Source organism: Papio anubis, chromosome 9 (assembly GCF_008728515.1).
Source record: "Papio anubis isolate 15944 chromosome 9, Panubis1.0, whole genome shotgun sequence".
Classification (NCBI taxonomy): Eukaryota; Metazoa; Chordata; class Mammalia; order Primates; family Cercopithecidae; genus Papio; species Papio anubis.
The window spans coordinates 116,795,082-116,814,864 of NC_044984.1; the positions used below are offsets into that span (position 1 = coordinate 116,795,082).

Below are 19,783 nucleotides of genomic sequence, written 5' to 3' on the forward strand. Positions count from 1 at the left end.
GGGATTACAGTTCTGCACAACCACGCCCGGCTAATCTTTATATTTTTAGTAGAGACAAGATTTCACCATGTTGACTAGGCTGGTCTCAAACTCCTGGCCTCGGGTGATCCGCCCACGTCAGCCTCCCAAAGTGCTGGGATTACAGGCATAAATCACCACGCCCAGCCTATTTTATATATTTTTTTTTCTTTTTTTTTTTTTTTTTTGAGATGGAGTCTCACGCTGTCACCCAGGCTGGAGTGCAGCGGCACGACCTCGGCTCACTGCAACCTCTGCCTCCCAGGTTCAAGCAATTCTTCTGCCTCAGCCTCTCGAGTAGCTGGGATTACATGCATGCGCAACCATGGTTAGCTAATTTTTATATTTTTAGTAGAGACAGGGTTTCACCATGTTGGCCAGGCTGGTCTCAAACTCCTGGCCTCAGGTGATCTGCCCACCTTGGCCTCCCAAAGTGCTGGGATTACGGGCATGAGTTACCACGCCCAGCCTGTATTTCAAGAGAAGCAATCTACTAAATTTACTCACAAATCCATAAGATAGTTTCTGTACAACCACCTTAGATGCTGTAAGTGGAAACTAGGAATTGGTTTCATTTGGATTTTTAAATTTTATTTTTAATTTTTTTCCAAGACAGAGTCTCACTCTGTTGCCCAGGCTAGAGTGTAGTGGCTCAATCTCAGCTCACTGCAACCTCTGCCTCCCGGGTTCAAGCAATTCTCCTGCCTCAGCCTCCCGAGCAGCTAGGATTACAGGCGCCCGCCACCACCCCCAGCTAATTTTTGTATTTCTAGTAGAGATAGGCTTTCGCCATGTTGGCCAGGCTGGTCTCGAACTCCTGACCTCTGGTGATCTACCTGCCTCGGCCTCCCAAAGTGCTGAGATTACAGGTGTGGGCCACCACACCCGACCACATTTGGATTTTAAACCCTAACTTCAGTGTTTGTTATTTTTCACCTGTTTAGGTAAACTTCTACACAGACACACAGCAGTTCTATCAGACCTTCCAAAAGAAAAACCCCATCTTTAACTGTGGGAAATAAAACTGACACACAAAATGGCCTTAAATTTGGCAGGGCACAGCTAGACGAGGGGAGCACGAGTTGCTTTTCCATGCAGAATGTTTAAATCCTCACAAATTCAAAGTTCTAGGCCAGGTGCGATGGCTCGCACCTGTAATCTCAGCACTCTGGGAGGCCAAGGCAGGCGGATCACTTGAGGTCAGGAGTTTGAGACCAGCCTGGCCGACGTGGTGAAACCCTGTCTCTTGGCCAGGCGCGGTGGCTCACGCCTGTAATCCCAGCACTTTGGGAGGTCGAGGCGGGCGGATCACGAGGTCAGGAGATCGAGGCCATCCCGGTGCTAACACGGTGAAACCCCGTCTCTACTAAAAATACAAAAAAATTAGCCGGGCGTGGTGGCGGGCGCCTGTAGTCCCAGCTACTCGGGAGGCTGAGGCAGGAGAATGGCGTGAACCCGGGAGGCGGAGCTTGCAGTGAGCCAAGATCGCACCACTGCACTCCAGCCTGGGCGACAGAGCAAGACTCTGTCTCAAAAAAAAAAAAAAAAAAAAAAAAGAAACCCTGTCTCTACTCAAAATACAAAATTAGCCAGGCGTGGTGGCGCATGCTTGTAATCCCAGCTACTTGTGAGGCTAAGGCAGGAGAATTGCTTGAACCCGGGAGTCAGAGGTTGTGGTGAGCCAAGAACACACCATTACACTCCAGCCTGGGTAACAACAGCGAAACTCTGTCTCAAAAGCCGTGAACAAAAATAAATAATACAAAAAATTAAGCTGTACAGTGGAAGCCTGTAATCCCAGCATACTCAAAGTGAAGTATTACAGATTGAGCCTGTAATCCCAGCAGCTACTCAGAGAGGCTGAGACGGGAGGAATAAACGAACCCAGAAGGTGGAGGTTGCAATGAGCTATTGTGCCACTGCACTCCAGCCCGGGTAACAGAGGAAGACTTCATCTCAAAAAAAAGAAAAAGAAAAAAAAAGTGGCCTGGCGTGGTGGCTCACTCCTATAATCCCAGTACTTTGGGAGCCTGAGGTAGGTGGATCACCTGAGGTCAGGAGTTCAACCTGGCCAACATGGTGAAACCCTGTCTCTACCAAAAATACAAACAATTATCCATGTGTGGTGGCAGGCACCTGTAATCCCAGCTATCGGGAGGCTGAGGCAGCAGAATCACTTGAACCCAGCAGGTAGAGGTTGCAGTGAGCTGAGGTCCCACCATTGCACTACAGCCCAGGCAGTAAGAGCAAGATTTCGTCTCAAAAAAAAAATTAAAAATGTTCCCTTCAATAATGGCAAGACACTCTTACTCAAATTCACTTTCATTCTTTTTTTTTTTTAAGTGATCTCACTGTGTCTACCAGGCTGGGTGCTTGATTGCACAATGTAGGCTCACTACAACCTCCGCCTCCCTGGTTCAAGCGATTCTACTGCCTCAGTCACCGCATGAACCACCGCGCTGGGCCATTTCAAATTCACTTTCTAAAATGTGGTGTAAGGAAAGGTTTTAAGACTAGACGCGGTGGCTCACGCCTATAATCCCAGCACTTTGGGAGGCCAAGGCGGGTGGATCACAAGGTCAGGAGACTGAGACCATCCTGACTAATCTGGTAAAACCCGTCTCTACCAAAAAAATATTAGCTGGGCATGGTGGTGGGCGCCTGTAGTCCCAGCCTGCTCAGGGGAAGAGCTGAGGGAGCGGAATGGGCGTGAACCGAGGCCGGGCTTGCAGTGAGCCAAGATCGTGCCACTGCACTCCAGCCTGGGCGACAGAGCGAGACTCAGTCTCAAAAAAAAAAGAAAAAAAGGTTTTAATTTCCCATGCCAATAAAAGTGTTTCCCCCATTCTGATTGAAATAAAAGGACAAAATTGAGGGGTTGAAGTAAGAGATCAGAAAGACACCGGGATTACAGGGAAGAGGTATTTACATTGCAGGTTTTACACACATTAATTCACTTAATCTTCACAACAACTATATGAAGCAGCTATTCTCTCCAATTTATAGGTAAGAAAACTGAACTCCAGAAAGTTAAGAAATCTGTACTATCTTCCAAAGAAACAAGACTAGGGTGCAGAAGAAGATCTGAGTCCCAGGCTGGAGTGTGATCTTGTGGTGTGATCTTGGCTCACTGCAACCTCCACCTCCCAGGTTCAAGTGATTCTCCTGCCTCAGCCTTCCAAGTAGCTGAGATTACAGATGTGCACCACCATGCCTGGCTAATCTTTTGTATTTTTAGTAGAGACGGGGTTTTGCTATGTTGGCTAGGCTAGTCTCGGGCACTCTAACCTCAAGTGATCACCTGCCCAGCCTCCCAAAGTGCTGGGATTACAGGTGTGAGTCACTGCACCCAGCCTGATTTCTTGCTCTTAATCTGCATTCCATTAACAGCTAGTTTCTCGAGAAGCAGGACACACACCTGTTTTACTCAAGTTCCCCAATGTCTGGGCTAGCACCTCCCTATAGAAGATGCTTAATAAATATCTGCTAATGGCCGGGCGCGGTGGCTCAAGCCTGTAATCCCAGCACTTTGGGAGGCCGAGACGGGTGGATCACGAGGTCAGAAGATGAGACCGTATCCTGGCAGAACAGTTGAAACCCGTCTCTACTAAAAATACAAAAACTAGCGAGGCGAGATGGTGAGCCTGTAGTCCCAGCTACTTCGGGAGGCTGAGGCAGGAGAATGGTAAACCGGGCGGGGCTAACAGTGAGCTGAGATCCGGCCACTGCACTCAGCCAGGCTGACAAGCGAGACTCGATCTCAAAAAAAAAAATATCTGCTAAATATAGAAACTAAAAGATAAAGCATTCTTTTGTATACCATTTTCATTCCAAATGGTAACATACCATTGTTCTATGCTTTGCTTTTGTAACGTTATATTTATTTTTATTTATGTACACACACACACACCTTTTTTTTTTTTTTTTGAGATGAGCTGTATCATCGCTGGAAGTGCAATGCGATCTCAGCCTCTTCCTGGTCTAGCCACTCCCCTCTCGGCTAATTTCAATATTTTTACTAGAATGGGGTTTCACTGTGGTCTCGATCTCCTGACCTGGTGATCCGCCCGCTCTGACCTCCCAAAGTGCTGGGATTACAGGCATTGAGAACCCATGTTATTTCTTTAAAAACTGGCATACTAGCAGTTTTCCTACTTACTATCTACAACCAGTTTTTTTTTTTTTTTTTTTTTTTTAAGAGATAGAGTCTCACTCTGACACCCCAGCTGGAGTGCAATGGCACAATCATGGCTTACCACAGCCTCAACCTGCTGGGCTCAAGGAATCCTCCCACCTCAGCCTCCTGAGTAGCTGAGACTACAGGTACACACCACCATCCCTGGCTAACTTTTATTTTTGTAGAGACGGAGTTTTGCCATGTTGTCCTGAGCTCAAACTCCTGAGCTCATGGGATCCACCCTCTTCAGCCTCCCAAAGTGCTGGGATTACAGGGGTGAGCCACTGCACCTGGTCAAAAATTTTTTTATAAGACTGAGGCCAGGCATGGTGGCTCACCCCCGTAATCCCAGCACTTTGGAAGGCTGAGGTGGGCGGATCTCATGAAGTCATGAGTTTGAGACCAGTCTGGCCAACATGGCAAAACCTTGTCTCTACTGAAAATACCAAAATTAGGTGTGGTGGCACACGCTTGTAATCCCTGCTACTCAAGAGGCTGAGGCAGGAGAATCATTTGAACCCGGGAGGTGGAGGTTGCAGTGAGTCGAGATCATGCCACTCCACTCCAGCCTAGGTGACAGAGCGAGACTCCGTCTCTTTAAAAAAAAAAAAAAAAAAAAAAGACTGAAAGGACATACTCTAAAATATTAAAAAGATTCCTCTGGGCAGTAGCATCATGGATAATTTCTTTTTTTCTGTGTTTTTGTATCTATGCAAATTTTATAATTTATACAATTAACACACATATTTTAAGAGAACATTATGTTACTAAAATGTAAAGCCCATCTTAAAACTAATGTATAAAGAAAAAATAAACCTAAGACCCTAAAAAAACTTCACTGGAAAATATTTTCTAAAATCTAAACTTGACTCTAATACTAGATTCTCAAGATGACAACCTAAGCAAGCTACGTATCCCTTTCAACAGAAATTAGTAATATGGTTTCATGTAATAAAGACACCCACTTTTCAGAAACCCAGGAAATAAGTTTTCTTTCACTTAGGCTATAAGCAAAATCACCCTGCTTATAAAGTTTATTTATTCTACAATCTAGAAAGGAAAAGTCTAAATAGGTTCCTTCCTGCTTTAAGGTATTAGAACATAATGTCTTAATAAGTCATTATATGGGGTAAATCAGCTAGAGAGAAGATGCAAGAGGTCAGAGGCCTTGATTAAAAGATTTTCAGAGCTGGGTGCAGTGGCTCAAGCCTGTAATCCCAGCACTTTGGGAGGCTGAGACTGGCGGATCACAAGGTCAGGAGATCAAGACCATCCTGGCTAACACGGTGAAACCCCGTCTCTACTTAAAAAATACAAAAAAACTAGCCGGGCGAGGTGGCGGGGCTTGTAGTCCCAGCTACTCGAGGTTGAGGCAGGAAAAATGGCATAAACCTCGGGAGGCAGAGCTTGCAGTAGCCGGAGATCCGGCCACTGCACTCCAGCCTGGGCCACAGAGCGAGACTCTGTCTCAAAAAAAAAAAAAAAAAAGATTTTCAGGAAAACATCCCTAGTGACTCTTATCTTTCCTGAGAAGAGGGGGGAAATATGCCAAATATTTCACTGCAATACTTGAGTAAAGGAAGAGATTTTTAGAATCACGGAAAAAAAATAAAAGACTCATTATATTGCCTTCCCTTTATACATCAAACCCAAATTCTGGATGATTTGCACATCGTGAACATCTGGCTCTTCTTCTGGCCCTTAACTTCGGAGAAGATATTATAAATCAAGGACTCAGCAATTTTAAGTGTTAAAAAGGGGCAGAGTTAAACTAGGATCTATCCAAGCCATACTTAGACAGAAGCAAGCAAAGGAGCAAACAAACACCAAACTACTTAATTCAAGTCGGAAGCATTCTAGAGCTTATGCTTATAGAAAACATTAGTGCAGCAAAATGTCTGCCTGTAGTCTCATTAGCATTCCTGCAAAGAGGTAGGTGAGAATACACTTCCCCGGGGTAAGAGACACCAGGGAGGGTTCCCAATAGGGATTCGTAACATGACTACTTCCTCTTTTCAAAGATTTTTGAAAACCATACTTTTAAGATTTTGTTGCTGAACCACAATAAACAATTAAAAAGTAGACCCACCCATTGAGTTAGTGCTAGTGGAATCTGTCCTTCTGGAAGTGCCAGATGGAGATTTACAAAAAAAAAAAAAGCTCTTTACTAATTGTGGCCAAGATTCCTTGGTACTTGGTGCCAGGGCCAGGATATTACCCCAGATGTCCTAGCCAAATTCAAGGTTGGCTAATTACAGTCTGACAACCTACAAACAACAAAAAAAGGCCTTCCTCTGTTCGCTTGATTGAAACCTGAAGAGGTCACTCTTTGAAATTATTTTTATTTTTTAATTTAGACTGAATAGTGCACTTTAATATGTGTACTTTGGTTTTTGGGATTTTTTTTTTTTTTTTTTGAGACAGGGTCTCACTCTATTGCCCAGCTTGGAGTGCAGTGGTGTGAATACAGCTCACTGCAGCCTCCTGGGATCAGATCTTCTGGGTTCGAGATCCTCCTGCCTCAGCCTCCCAAGTAGGAGGGAATACAGGCATGTACCATCACACTCAGCCAATATTTTTAAGGTTTTGTAGAGACAGGGGTCTCAATGTGTTGCCCAGGCTAGTCTCAAACTCTTGGACTCAAGTGATCCTCCTGCCTTAGTCTCCCAAAGGGCTGGGAGTACAGACATGAGCCACTACGCTTGGCCAAAAATCTGTTTTGTTTTGGTTTTGGGTTTTTTTTTTTTAGATGGAGTTTCGATCTTTTTGCCAAGGCTGGAGTACAATGGCGTGATCTCAGTTCACTGCAACCTCCACCTCCCTTGTTCAAGCAATTCTCCTGCCTCAGCCTCCCAAGTAGGTGGGATTACAGGCGCCTGCCACCATGCCTGGCTAATTTTTCGTATTTTTAATAGAGACAGGGCTTCACCGTGTTGGCCAGGATGGTCTTGATCTCTTGACCTCGTGATCCGCCCGCCTCGGCCTCCCAAAGTGCTGGGATTACAGGCATAAGCCACCACGCCTGGCCCAAAATTCTTGTACAGTACCATCGGTCATTACGGTGTCCCTTAAGAGTGCACTGTAACTCAAATGCCAACTTAAAGCATACAGATTCTTTGAGTTCTGCCTATATGGGAAACACACTATGTATATTAAAAATACTAAAAAATTAGCTAGGCGAGGTGGCATATGCCTGTAATCCCAGCTACTCAGGACTCTGCGGCATGAGAATCATTTGAACCCAGGAAGCGGAGGTTGCAGTGAGCCAAGATCACACCAGTACTCTCCAGCCTGGGCGACAGAGCGAGACTCTGTCTCAAAAAATAATAATAAATAATTTTTTAAAAAATATGACGCTGTTAATAGTTTAAAGCATCCCTAAGCAGCTACCTAAAAACTTGTATGTAGGCAAATACTAACAATTGACACTGCTTTCCAATTAAAATTGAAAAGACTTGACTAAAGTTTTCTATTAAACATAGATTTTGGTTGGGCACGGTGGCTCACACCTGTAATCCCAGCACTTTGGAAGGCCAAGATGGGTGGATCACCTGAGGTGAGGAGCTCGAAACCAGCCTGGCCAAAATGGTGAAACCGTGTCTCTTTTTTTTTTTTTTTGAGACGGAGTTTCGTTCTTGTTGCCCAGGCTGGAGTGCAATGGCGTGATCCCGGCTCACTACAACCTCCGCCTCCCGGGTTCAAGCGATTCTCCTGCCTCAGCCTCCCTAGTAGCTGGGATTACAGGCATGTGCCACCACGCCTGGCTAATTTTTTTGTATTTTTAGTAGAGACGGGGTTTTTCCATATTGGTCAGGCTGGTCTCAAACTCCCGACCTCAGGTGAGGGTGCCTTGGCCTCCCAGAGTGCTGGGATTACAGGCATGAGCCACCGCACCCGGCATGAAACTGTGTTTCTACTAAAAAAACAACAAACAAACAAACAAACAAACAAAAAAACATAGATTTTGAACCATAAAACTTTATTTAACTAAAAAGGATGGCTTTGCTACAAAGTGCGCAATTCCAGGAAAAAGCTACATATGCCAATATCAAGTTATCAGGCCTCTCAAAGTCAAGCAAAGATCCTGGGCCAGGCGTGGTGGCTCACGCCTATAATCCCAGCACTTCGGGAGGCCAAGGCAGCTGAATCATGAGGTCAGGAGTTCAAGACCAGCCTGGCAAAGATGGTGAAACCCTGTCTCTATTAAAAAATACAAAAATTATCTGGGCGTGGTGGCGGGCGCCTGTAATCCCAGCTACTCAGGAGGCTGAGGCAGAGAATCACCTGAACCTGGGAGGCAGAGGTTGCAGTGAGCCAAGATAGTGCTACTGCTCTTCAGCTTGGGCGATGGAGCCAGACGCTGTTTCAAAAAAAAAAGGCCAGGCACGGTGGCTTACGCCGTTTCAAAAAAAAAAAAAGGCGGTGGCTCACGCCTGTAAACCCAGCACTTTGGGAGGCCAAGGTGGGCAGATCACGAGGTCAGGAGATTGACAGCATCCTGGCTAACACGGTGAAACCCTGTCTCTACTACAAATACAAAAAATTAGCCAGGTGTGGTGGCGGGCACCTGTATTCCCAGCTACGTGGGAGGCTGAGGCAGGAAAATGGCATGAACCCAGGAGGTGGAGCTAGCAGTGAGCTGAGATCATGCCACTGCACTCCAGCCTGGGTGACAGAGCAAGACTCCACCTCATTAAAAAAAAAAAAAAAAAAAGTCCTGAATAGTCCTGAATAGATGGATACAAATAGGAAAGTATACACTCAATAGTGCATCTGAACATCAAGTACTGGGCTGGCCTTTGCGCCATTGCCAAGGTATTCTGTACATTACTTAAAATAACCTAAACTGGGCTCAATTTCTATTCACTAGCTGTGTGGACTTTTAGGCAAATTAGGGAAATTCTTTTGAGCCTCATTTTCCCCCATATCTTTATCTTCATCAAAATCATTAATAGGCTGGGCACGGTGGCTCATGCCTGTAATCCCAGCACTTTGGGAGGCTGAGGCGGGCGGATCACAAGGTTAGGAGATCAAGACCGTCCTTGCTAACACGATGAAACCCCATCTCTATTAAAAATACAAAAAAATTAGCCAGGGGTGGTGGTGGGCACCTGTAATCCCAGCTACTCAGGAGGCTGAGGCAGGAGAATGGCGTGAATACGGGAGGTGGAGTCTGCAGTGAGTCGAGATCGTGCCACTGCACTCCAGCCTGGGAGACAGAGAAAGACTCCGTCTCAAAAAAAAAAAATCATTAATAAGATGACATAGGCCGGGCGCGGTGGCTCAAGCCTGTAATCCCAGCACTTTGGGAGGCCGAGACGGGTGGATCACGAGGTCAGGAGATCGAGACCATCCTGGCTAACACGGTGAAACCCCGTCTCTACTAAAAAAATACAAAAAACTAGCCGGGCGAGGTGGTGGGCGCCTGTAGTCCCAGCTACTCCGGAGGCTGAGGCAGGAGAATGGCGTGAACCCAGGAGGCGGAGCTTGCAGTGAGCTGAGATCTGGCCACTGCACTCCAGCCTGGGTGACAGAGCGAGACTCCGTCTCCAAAAAAAAAAAAAAAAAAAAAAAGATGACATAGTCATCACAGTAGTAAAAGCCTACAGTCCTACAGTCCCAGCTACTGGGGAGGCTGAGATGGGAGGATCACTTAAGCTCAGGAATTTGAGTCTATCCTGGGCAATATAACAAGACCTCTTCTCAAAAAATTAATTAATTAAAAATAACATGGTTGCTGGGAGCAGTGGCTCACACCTGTAATTCCAGCACTCTGGGAGGCTGCAGTGGGTAGATCACCTTAGGTCAGGAGTTCAAAACCAGCCTGATAAATACAGTGAAACCCCATCTCTACTAAAAATATAAAACTAGCCAGATGTGGTGGTATATGCCTGTAATCCCAGCTACTTGGGAGGCTGAGGCAGGAGAACTGCTTGAACCCAGGAAGCGGAGGTTGCAGTAAGCAGAGATCACGCCATTGCACTTCAGCCTGGGTGACAAGAGTGAAACTCCATCTCAAAAAATAATTATAATAATAACATGGTGCCCGAGTGCAGTGGATCACACTGGTAATCCCAACACTCTGGGTGGGAGAATCTCTTGAGGCCAAGAGTTCAGAAAAAAAACTTGCTGGGCCGGGAGATGGCTCACGCCTGTAATCCCAGCAGTTTGGAAGGCCGAGGTAGGTGGATCACCTGAGCTCAGGAGTTCGAGACCAGTCTGGCCAACACGGTGAAACCCCGTCTCTACTAAAAATACAAAAATTAGCCAGGTGCGGTGGCACACACCTGTGATCCCAGCTACTCGGGATGCTGAGGCAGGATAATCGCTTGAACCTGGGAGGAGGAGGTTGCAGTGAGCTGAGATTGCTCCATCGCACTCCAGACTGGGGGACAAGAGCAAGACTTCATCTTAAAAAAAAAAAAAAAAAAAAAAGGAATATGCTGTGTGTGGTGGTGCATGCCTGTAGTCCTAGCTACTTGGGAGGCTGAGGCAGGAAGATGGCTTGAGCCCAGGAGTCCAAGGCTACACTGAGTAATAACTGTGCCACTGCACTCCAGCTTGGTGACAGAGTAAGACCCTATCTCTAAAAAATAAAAGCAATTTCTTAAAAAGGCATAAAATTATTCAGTTTTTGTTTTTGTTTTGAGATGGAGTCTCACTCTGTCGCCCAGGCCGGAGTGCAGTGGCGTGATCTTGGCTCGCTGCAAGCTCCACCTCCCGGGTTTACACCATTCTCCTGCCCCAGCCTCCCGAGTAGCTGGGACTACAGGCACCCACCACCACACCTGGCTAATTTTTTGTACTTTTAGTAGAGACGGGGTTTCATCGTGTTAGCCAGGATGGTCTCGATCTCCTGACCTCGTGATCCACCCACCTAGGCCTCCCAAAGTGCTGGGATTACAGGTGTGAGCCACTGTACCCGGCCAAATTATTCTGTGTATTTTTAAATATTTCAACAAATACATATTTTAAGGACTACAGCCTAGAAAGTCTTCGATGTCCTGCCTCCTCCTTCCTTCTCCCTAGGATGTCTTCCTCTCTGGACTTTACATTCCCTCACTTCCTTTCAGTCTCTACTCAAAAGTCACATTCTCAGCTAGTCTTCTCTTGCTGCCCTGTGAAAAATTTCCATTCTTCTAACTCTTTTTTTTGAGACGGAGTCTCGGCCTGTAGCCCAGGCTGAGTGCAGTGGCCGGATCTCAGCTCACTGCAAGCTCCGGCCCCCGGCCCACGCCGACCGCCTCAGCTCTCCCGAGTAGCTGGGACTACAGGCTGCCCGGGCCCACCTCCAGCTATTTTTTTGCATTTCTTAGTAGACGGGTTTCACCGTTAGCCAGGATGGTCTCGATCTCCCTGACCTCAGAATCCCATCTCCTCGGGCCTCCCAAAGTGCTGGGATTACAGGCTTGAGCCACTCGGCCCTTTCTAACTCTTATCCCTGTGCACTTTTTATACTTTCCCTTCTCTGATTGTTTTTTCTTTGCCATGTGTCACCTAACATACAATAAATTTAGTTTTTGTTTCTCGTCTGCCTTCCCTACTTGAAGGGAAGTTCCAAGAGAATAGAAATTTGTCTTTTATTCACTGTTGTATCACCAGCATCTAGAACAGCACCTGGCACACAGTACATGCTCAATAAATATTTGTTGCATGAATACCAGATGAGATCTAATTACAGCCCACAGACAGGTACATCATAGCCTGACAAGCTGCCTTTAGTGATGATGTCACAGTTCAAAAATACTGCAAAAGATAACTACAGATTTGCCATAATAAACAACACTGTCTACTCTTCCTATCAAAGAAAAGCACACTTGACCTTCCATCTCATTTGTACAAGAAGAGGAAAGAAGTTGATTATTTGGATAGTGGGGCTGGGCATGGTGGCTCATGCCTGTAATCCCAGCACTTTGGGAGGCCAAGTTAGGAGGACTGTTTGAGCCTAGGAGTTCAAAACCAGCCTGGGAAATATAGCAGACCTCATCTCCACAGGAAAAAAAAATTTTTTTAATTAGCCAGGCATGATAGCACGTACCTGTAGTCCTAGTTAGTCAGGAGGCTGAAGCGGGAGGACTGCTTGAGCCCAGGAGTTCAAGGCTGTAGTGAACTATGATTATGCCACTGCACTCCAGCCTGGGTGACAGAGCGAGACCCTGTGTCTAAAAAAAAAAAAATACTGCAAAGGAGAACTACAGGCTTGCTATGACTAATAAACATTGACTACTCTTCATATCAGAGAAAAACACATTTGACCTCTCACTTAGAGAAGAAGTTGATTATTTGGATAGTGGAAAGTCATACAAAGTGAAAGTCTCAATTTAGTTAACAATATGTAGACAAAATTCTCTTGTAATGTTAACAAATATTAAACCCTCTTCCTGTGACTTTACTATACTACCTTCTGTTTTTTTCCTTTGGTTTGACTGCTATAAAATCAATCCTGACCTTTATGAACCTTACATTTTCAATTAACTGAGAAACAGATGGGCGTGGTGGCTCACACCTGTAATGCCAACACTTTGGGAGGCCAAAGCAGGAGGATCACTTGAAGTCAAGAGTTCGAGACCAGCCTGGTCAACATGGTGAAACCCCAGCTCTACTAAAAATACAAACATTAGCAAGGCATGGTGGCAGATTCCTGTTGTCCCAGTTACTTGGGAGGCTGAGGTGGGAGAATCACTTGAACCCAGGAGACAGAGGTTGCAGTGAGCCAAAATTGCACCACTGCACTCCAGCGTGGGCAACAGAATGAGACTCTGTCTCAAAAAAAAAAAAAAACTTAATAAAAAAAAAAAGAAATAAACATTTACTGAGTACGTGGAACTCTGCAGAATTCTGCAAGGGTCCCATAACATGAAAACCCTGGCCTTGATATATCTATTCAAGGAAGACCAGAAATCCACCTGTAAGTAAGAATGAAGAACATCAGGTGCCCAGTATGTGACAGATTCAAAGGTGCCTACCTTTGTATGGGCCATAAGAGAATCAACTCATCTCTTACACACCATCCACTGGCTTTCGAATCCCAGCAGACAGCACTAAAAAAGCAAGAATCAGCCAGGCACGGTGGCTCATGCCTGTAATCCCAGAACTTTGGGAGGCTGAGGCTGGTGGATCACTTGAGGTCAGGAGTTTGAGACCAGCCTGGCCAAAATGGTGAAACCCTGACTCTACTAAAAATACAAAAATTAGCCCAGTGCCATGGTGTGCACCTGTAATCCCAGCTACCCGGGAGGCTGAGGTAGGAGAACTGCTTGAGCCTGGGAAGCAGAGGTTGCAGGGAGCCAAGGTCGCACCACTGCACTCCAGCCTGGGCTTGGCTATGAGCAAGATTCTGTTCCAAAAAAAAAAAAAAAAAAAAAAAAAGAATAGCTGGGCTGTGGCTCACGCACTGTAATCCCAGCACTTCGGGAGTACGGGCGGGCAGATCATGAGGTCAGGAGATCGAGACCATCCTGGCTAACAGGATGAAACCCTGTCTCTACTAAAAATACAAAAAATTAGCCAGGGCCGGGCGCGGTGGCTCAAGCCTGTAATCCCCAGCACTTTGGGAGGCCGAGATGGGCGGATCACGAGGTCAGGAGACGAGACCATCCTGGCTAACACGGGTGAAACCCTCGCCTCTACTAAGAAATACAAAAATAGCCGGGCGAGGTGGCGGCTTCGTAGTCCCAGCTACTGTGAGGCTGAGGCGGAGAATGGCGGAACCCGAGGCGGAGCTTGCAGTGAGCTGAGATCCGCCACCGCACTCCAGCCTGCTACAGGAGCGCAGACTCCGCCTCAAAAAAAAAAAAATAAATAAATAAATAAATAAATAATTAGCCAGGCGTGGTAGCGGGTGCCTGTAGTCCCAGCTACTAGAGAGGCTGAGGCAGGAGAACGGTGTGAACCTGGGAGGCAGAGCTTGCAGTGAGCCGACATTGCACCACTGCACTCCAGCCCGGGCAACAGAGCAAGACTCTGTCTCAAAAAAAAAAAAGAATCAAACATGACTGAGTTAGTTCACGCCCCTTATGAGTCACATGGGATGTGACAGACTGAATTTTAGCCACTAGGTAAAAAAAAATTTTTAAGATAAGGACATCAGGCCAGGCGCAGTGGCTCACACCTATAATCCCAGCACTTTGGGAGGCTGAGGCAGGTGGATCACCTGAGGTCAGGTGACATCAGCCTGGCCAACATGGTGAAACTCCATCTCCACTACAAAAATACAAAAAATTAGCCAGGCATAGTGGCAGCTACTCAGCTACTCAGGAGGCTGAGGCAGGAGAATCACTTGAACCCAGAAGACAGAGGTTGCAGTGAGCCGAGATCACACCATTGCACTCCAGCCTAGGCAACAAGAGTGAAACTCCATGTCAAAAAAAAAAAGATAAGGACATCAGATTCTAAACTCCTCAATAGGACAGAAACCAGATTAGCTTATGTCATGCTCAAGCGCAAGCTGTGAAGCTCAAACAATGATTGAAAAAGTAGGAAAGAGCAAAATCTTGATCTTCAGGCAAAATATCTACCCAGGGTCCCACCCAGTTTCGGTTTTCCCCTTCGAACTAGGTCTAGTGGGAAGATGTACTTAACTGCTTTCTCTGAACCTGAAAAATTAGGCACAAGCCTTTGGCCAATTACCCACTTCAACTTTGCTTTAATGAAGACCAGCCTTGAGGCCAGGTGCGGTAGTTCACACCTGTAATCCCAGCACTTTGGAAGCCCGAAGCCGGTGGATCACGTGAGCCCACGCGTTCAACACCAGCCTGGGTAACGTGGTGAAACCCCATCTCTACTACAGATACAAAAATTAGCCGGGCGAGGTGGCGCGTGTCTGTAATCCCAGTTACTCAGGAGTCTGAGGCACGAGAATCACTTGAACATGGGAGGCGGGGATTGCAGTAAGCTGAGATCAGGCCACTGCACTCAGCCTGGGGCGACAGATTGAGGCTCCTTCTTGTTGATTGATTGATTGATTGGTTGATGAACAGACAGACAGACTAGCCTTGCATTTTGCCATAGGTTCCCTATACTATTCGAATAACTAAGCACCTGAAGTCAGAATACCTGAGTTCACACGCTGGTTAAAGGTATTCTGACTTCAGGTGCTTAGTTATTTCATTAGTATAGGGTCCTACACCACCACTTAGCTATATGACCCTGGTCAAATTACTTGACCTTTCTTTCTATGACCCTCCTGCCAAATGCACATGACGACAGCACGCTCACTGGGTTGGGGTTGATTAAATGAAATAAAACACATAAAAGACTTTCCCAGGGCCTGGCCACAAGATGCCTTCAATAAATGTTCATTGTTATAATTTACAGAGAAAAAAAGGCCCCAAGTCTGAGAAGCGACATGCCTGGGGATACTTGCTAAAGGTTATCATTAAATCTAAAAGTCAAACAAACACATTCCTGACTCTGGGATACTCTCCTGATTCGTGGATACCATTGGTAACAGTAGTGATAAAAATCAAATAATTAGAACAGCCAGAATCATAACCCTAATGACAGCGGTGGCCACAGTACTTAATACTTACAGAGCTGCTAGGGGCCACTGTCCTAAAAGAGGAAGAAGGCCAGGCTGCTGAATCACACACACACACAATTACAGAATCTTCTCCACCCTCTTTTTTAAAAAACAGTTCACTGGCGCCCAAGTTTTGCTAAAAGCAGGTATCTAAACCGGTGACGGACAACGTGTAATTTCTTCATACCAAAGAGGTGGGGCTGTGTAGGGAGGAGGGGGTGGCGCTCGGCTCCTGCCAGATGGAAAAGCCACATGAAGTGGACAAACAGCAAGATTCAGGATTCACCCCCGAATCAAAATCCGATTTTTGAAAGGCAAGACCTTCCAATTCGGGCAGTCGCTAGGTTCTGCTTGTAAAATAACCTCTGAACAAGTGTCATCTGCCTTCCGCGCCAATCCCCTGCCGCGGTAGAAGGTTCGGGTTACCGGGCAGCGGTGTGATTTCGGAAACCCGAGAGCGATCTGGCCACCTCCAGCCTTCCCCGGTCTCCGAGAATCACAGCCCCACTTGGGAGGGAAACAAAAGCCGGGGCAGCAGGGGAAGCCAGTCCAGGGTGCCCTCCATGCCGGCTCGCGGGCGCCGGGCACCCAGGGCCTGAGGAATGCTCAGGTGACGGGCGCGGCGCCCGGGGCAACAGGTCCCGCCCGGCTTTGGCCTCCCGGGGGTCCAGCCGACCCCACATCCGCCCCGGGGCCCAGGGGAGAGAGCAGGGCGCCTGGGAGAGAGCGGCGCCTGGGGCGGCGCAGGGGCAAGGAGTCCAAGCTCCATCTTGAGGCGGGCGGAGGAAGCGAAGGCCCGGCTTGGCGCTGCCAGGGCCGCCACTTTTCCAGCTCCGGAGGGGCCCCCCAGGGACCCCCGGCCTCCGGCGCCGGCCACCCGAGACTCCCGCGGTCCCCTCCCGGACGGCTCCGGCGCGCAAGGCTCGGCCCCGCTCCCGGACGCCGGGCTTCGACCCCCGACCCGACCCTGGGCGGGCCCCGCAGGCCGGGAAGCGGGCAGGGGAGGGGGGGTGCCGGGAAGGGGAGAGGGCCCGCGCCGCTGCCTGCTCACCTCGTCGGACGCCGCGGGTCGCCGCCACCTGCCTCACTGCAGCAGCAGCAGCAGCCGCCGCGGCCGCCGCCTCCCGCCTCCCGGCTCGTCGGCTCGGGGCGGGGGAGAGCGTGACGCGCCGCCGCCGCCGTCGCGGGGCCGGGCGGGCGCGCGCCGCCAGGAGAAGACGCCGCGCGGCTCCTCCCCGCGCCCACTGCGCCCGCCCGGCCGGCCCGGCCCCCGAGTCCGCACCGGCCCTGCAGCCCGCGCCCGGCCCCGCGCCGCCCCTCCGCCTTTGTCTGCGCCCACCGCGTCCCGGGAGGCCCTGAACCCGGCGCGCCCGCCGGTCCGCCCCCGTAACCTCCCGAGCCCCGACCTGGGGAGCAAGGTGCGAGGGAAAACCCAGAGGCCTGCTCGGAGGGGCTTCTCGTCATTTCTGCAAAGTGTTCCCAGAATTTGCAAGTCACACCCGAGAGCCCGGTTCAGCCTCAACCTCAGTCTGCTCTTTGGGGCTGATTCATTTGTTTGCCCTCCCCTTCCCGCCAGACATGGGTGAGAAATCCTTTGAAACAGGCTGCAAGGCGCTTCCGACAGCAGGTTAAGTTGGGGATTGGGAAGGATCATCTCTGCCCTCGCCTCCCTCAGGGAAAGACCCTGCATGAGGCGTCCCTGGGAAAAATGCTGAAAGGAGCTGTAGAGCAGATTAAGCTTGGGAAGAACCATCTCTGCTCCCCACTTCCCTCCGGGAAAGACCGCGGGTTAAAAATCCTTTGAAACAAGCCCAGGGTTTGCTCCGTTCGTTTGAGAAAAGCCCCTTTTATTCGCCCTGGCTGCTTGGACGGAAGCCCTGGTTAGTGTCCCATCCTCCCTCCCCCCTGGGATTTCCTTTAAAAGCTTTTGAAGGGGACCGGAGGGAAGGCTGCAACAGCCTGCTCGGGGCTAGGGTAGCAGAGGGCGGCCAGCATTTCACTCCCATGGACCATGGCAACCCCAGAAGCCTTACATCTCCAGGGAGGAATTTGCAGCTGTCGGGGAAGCCCAGGATTTTGCGGTGGGTAAGGGGGCAGGGGCTTCCTCCTCCTTGCCAGTGGAAGAGAATAATCGGAGGGTGACCCCTCTAGCTGACCTTTATTCAAAGCACCGTGCTTCCTGGACGAGCAGGGAGAGGGAACTGCTCTGGAAATGCACGAAGTTCTGAACAAAGTAAATTTGTCTTCTGGCCCCTCCTCTCTATTCATGTCTGAAATCCTTCCAAATGCTGTTACCTAATTCAACATTGCCCTAATTTACAGGCTGCAAGGTCAGGTGGTGGTGATACTCCTGAAATCCCATATCCATATTCCTAATCTGAAAGGTGCGCCTCACCCCCTAATCTAAACAGTCTTCAGCTGTAATCAGCAAGTTGTGGAATCATAGATGTCATAGAATGAGGCACAGACCAGTCCTAATGGGGGAGCTCAGCTAGGAGCACTTATGGGCTTATCTTTTCTCCTCTACTCATTAGGCTGAGCCTGTCTTTATTAAAAATATTGTTCTGGGGCTGGGTGTGGTGGCTCACACCTGTAATCCCAGCATTTTGAGAGGCCCAGGTGGGTGGATCACCTGCAGTCAGGAGTTCAAGACCAGCCTGGCCAACATGATGAAACCCTGTCTCTAACAAAAAATACAAAAATTAGCTGGGCGTGATGGTGCATGCCTATAGTCCCAGCTACTGGGAAGGCTGAGGCACAAGAATTGCTTGAACCCGGGAGGTGGAGGTTGCAGTGACCAGAGTTCAAGCCACCGCATTCCAGCCTGGGCGCCGGAGGGAGACTCTGTCTCAAAAAAAAAAAAAAAAAAAAATATATATATATATATATACACACACACACACACACACATATATCTCATTTTGTTCATCATGGAGTCTTGGCATTAATTTTTATTTTTTAAAAAAAATCGTATCTGCTGGGCACGGTGGTTCCCGCCTATAATCTCAGCACTTTGGGAGGCTGAGGTGGGCAGATCACGAGGTCAGGAACTCGAGACCAGCCTGGCCAATATGGTGAAACCTTGTCTCTACTAAAAGTACAAAAATGAGCCAGGCGTGGTGGTGCATGCCTGTAATCCCAGCTACTCGAGAGGCTGAGGCAGAAGAATTGCTTGAAGCCAGGAGGCAGAGGTTGCAATGAACGGAGATCGCACCACGGCACTCCAGCCTGGGTGACAGAGGGAGACTCCATCTCAAAAAATAAATAAATAAATAAATAAATGGCGTATCACAAAATTATTTACCTTCACTGCCTCCTTCAATTGTATGAGCAAGGCCTGGTCTCAGCCCTACTACCAGGGCATTGACAAGGCTCAGACCCCAGGTGGCCACTGTTAGAGGACTCAAAGGTCCTCCTTCAATATTCACATTCTGTTTTTAGATCTAGCCACTGTGCTTTTTTTTTTTTTTTTTTTTTTTGGAGACAGAGTCTTGCTCTGTCGCCCAGTCTAGAGTGCAGTGGAACCATCTCGGCTCACTGCAACCTCCACCTCGTGGGTTCAAGCTATTCTCCTGCCTCAGCTTTCCAAATAGCTGGGACTACGGGCACATACCACCACACCCAGCTAATTTTTTGTATTTTGAGTAGAGAGGGGGTTTCTCTGTGTTAGCCAAGATGGTCTCAATCTCCTGACCTCGTGATCCGCCTGCCTTGGCCTCCGAAAGTGCTGGGATTACAGGCGTGATGAGTCACCGCGCCGGCCACCACTGTGCTTTCTTAAATGCATGTCTTCTGTAAATATGAGAACAGCTCAATTGATGAGACATTGGAAGGTGGAAGGGATGTTGCAGAAGTAGAATGCAAAATAAGAGCTCTCAAGTCTTCATTTTACAAAGTGGGGAGGTGGGTAAATGCCTAGCGTTTTGTTTTTTGTTTTTTCCCAAAAATAAAGGTTTAACGATATCATTAACGTAACCAATAGGGATAATTAAAACTAGTGGCAGGATTGTGTGGAAAGGAGAGGTAGTCGTGTCTTAGTCATAACAGAAAGTCAATAGATAACACCT

At 48.1% G+C, this 19,783-nt stretch overlaps 1 protein-coding gene across 13 annotated transcripts in view; it reads right to left on the bottom strand.

Moving 5' to 3' along the window:
* The window catches only part of CLIP1 (CAP-Gly domain containing linker protein 1), a 152,605-nt gene extending 135,684 nt beyond the window's left edge, over positions 1-16,921 (bottom strand). For 7 of the 13 annotated variants that reach the window (XM_009181909.3, XM_009181908.3, XM_009181905.3 and 4 more), the window contains exon 1: positions 16,768-16,893. The gene's annotated coding sequence lies outside the window, so the exon portion shown is untranslated. Of the gene's footprint in view, positions 1-16,767 lie in introns of all 13 variants that reach the window. The other 6 variants (XM_009181912.3, XM_003907310.4, XM_009181911.3 and 3 more) reach the window with 2 other exon arrangements.
* Positions 16,922-19,783: the final 2,862 nt, after the last annotated feature.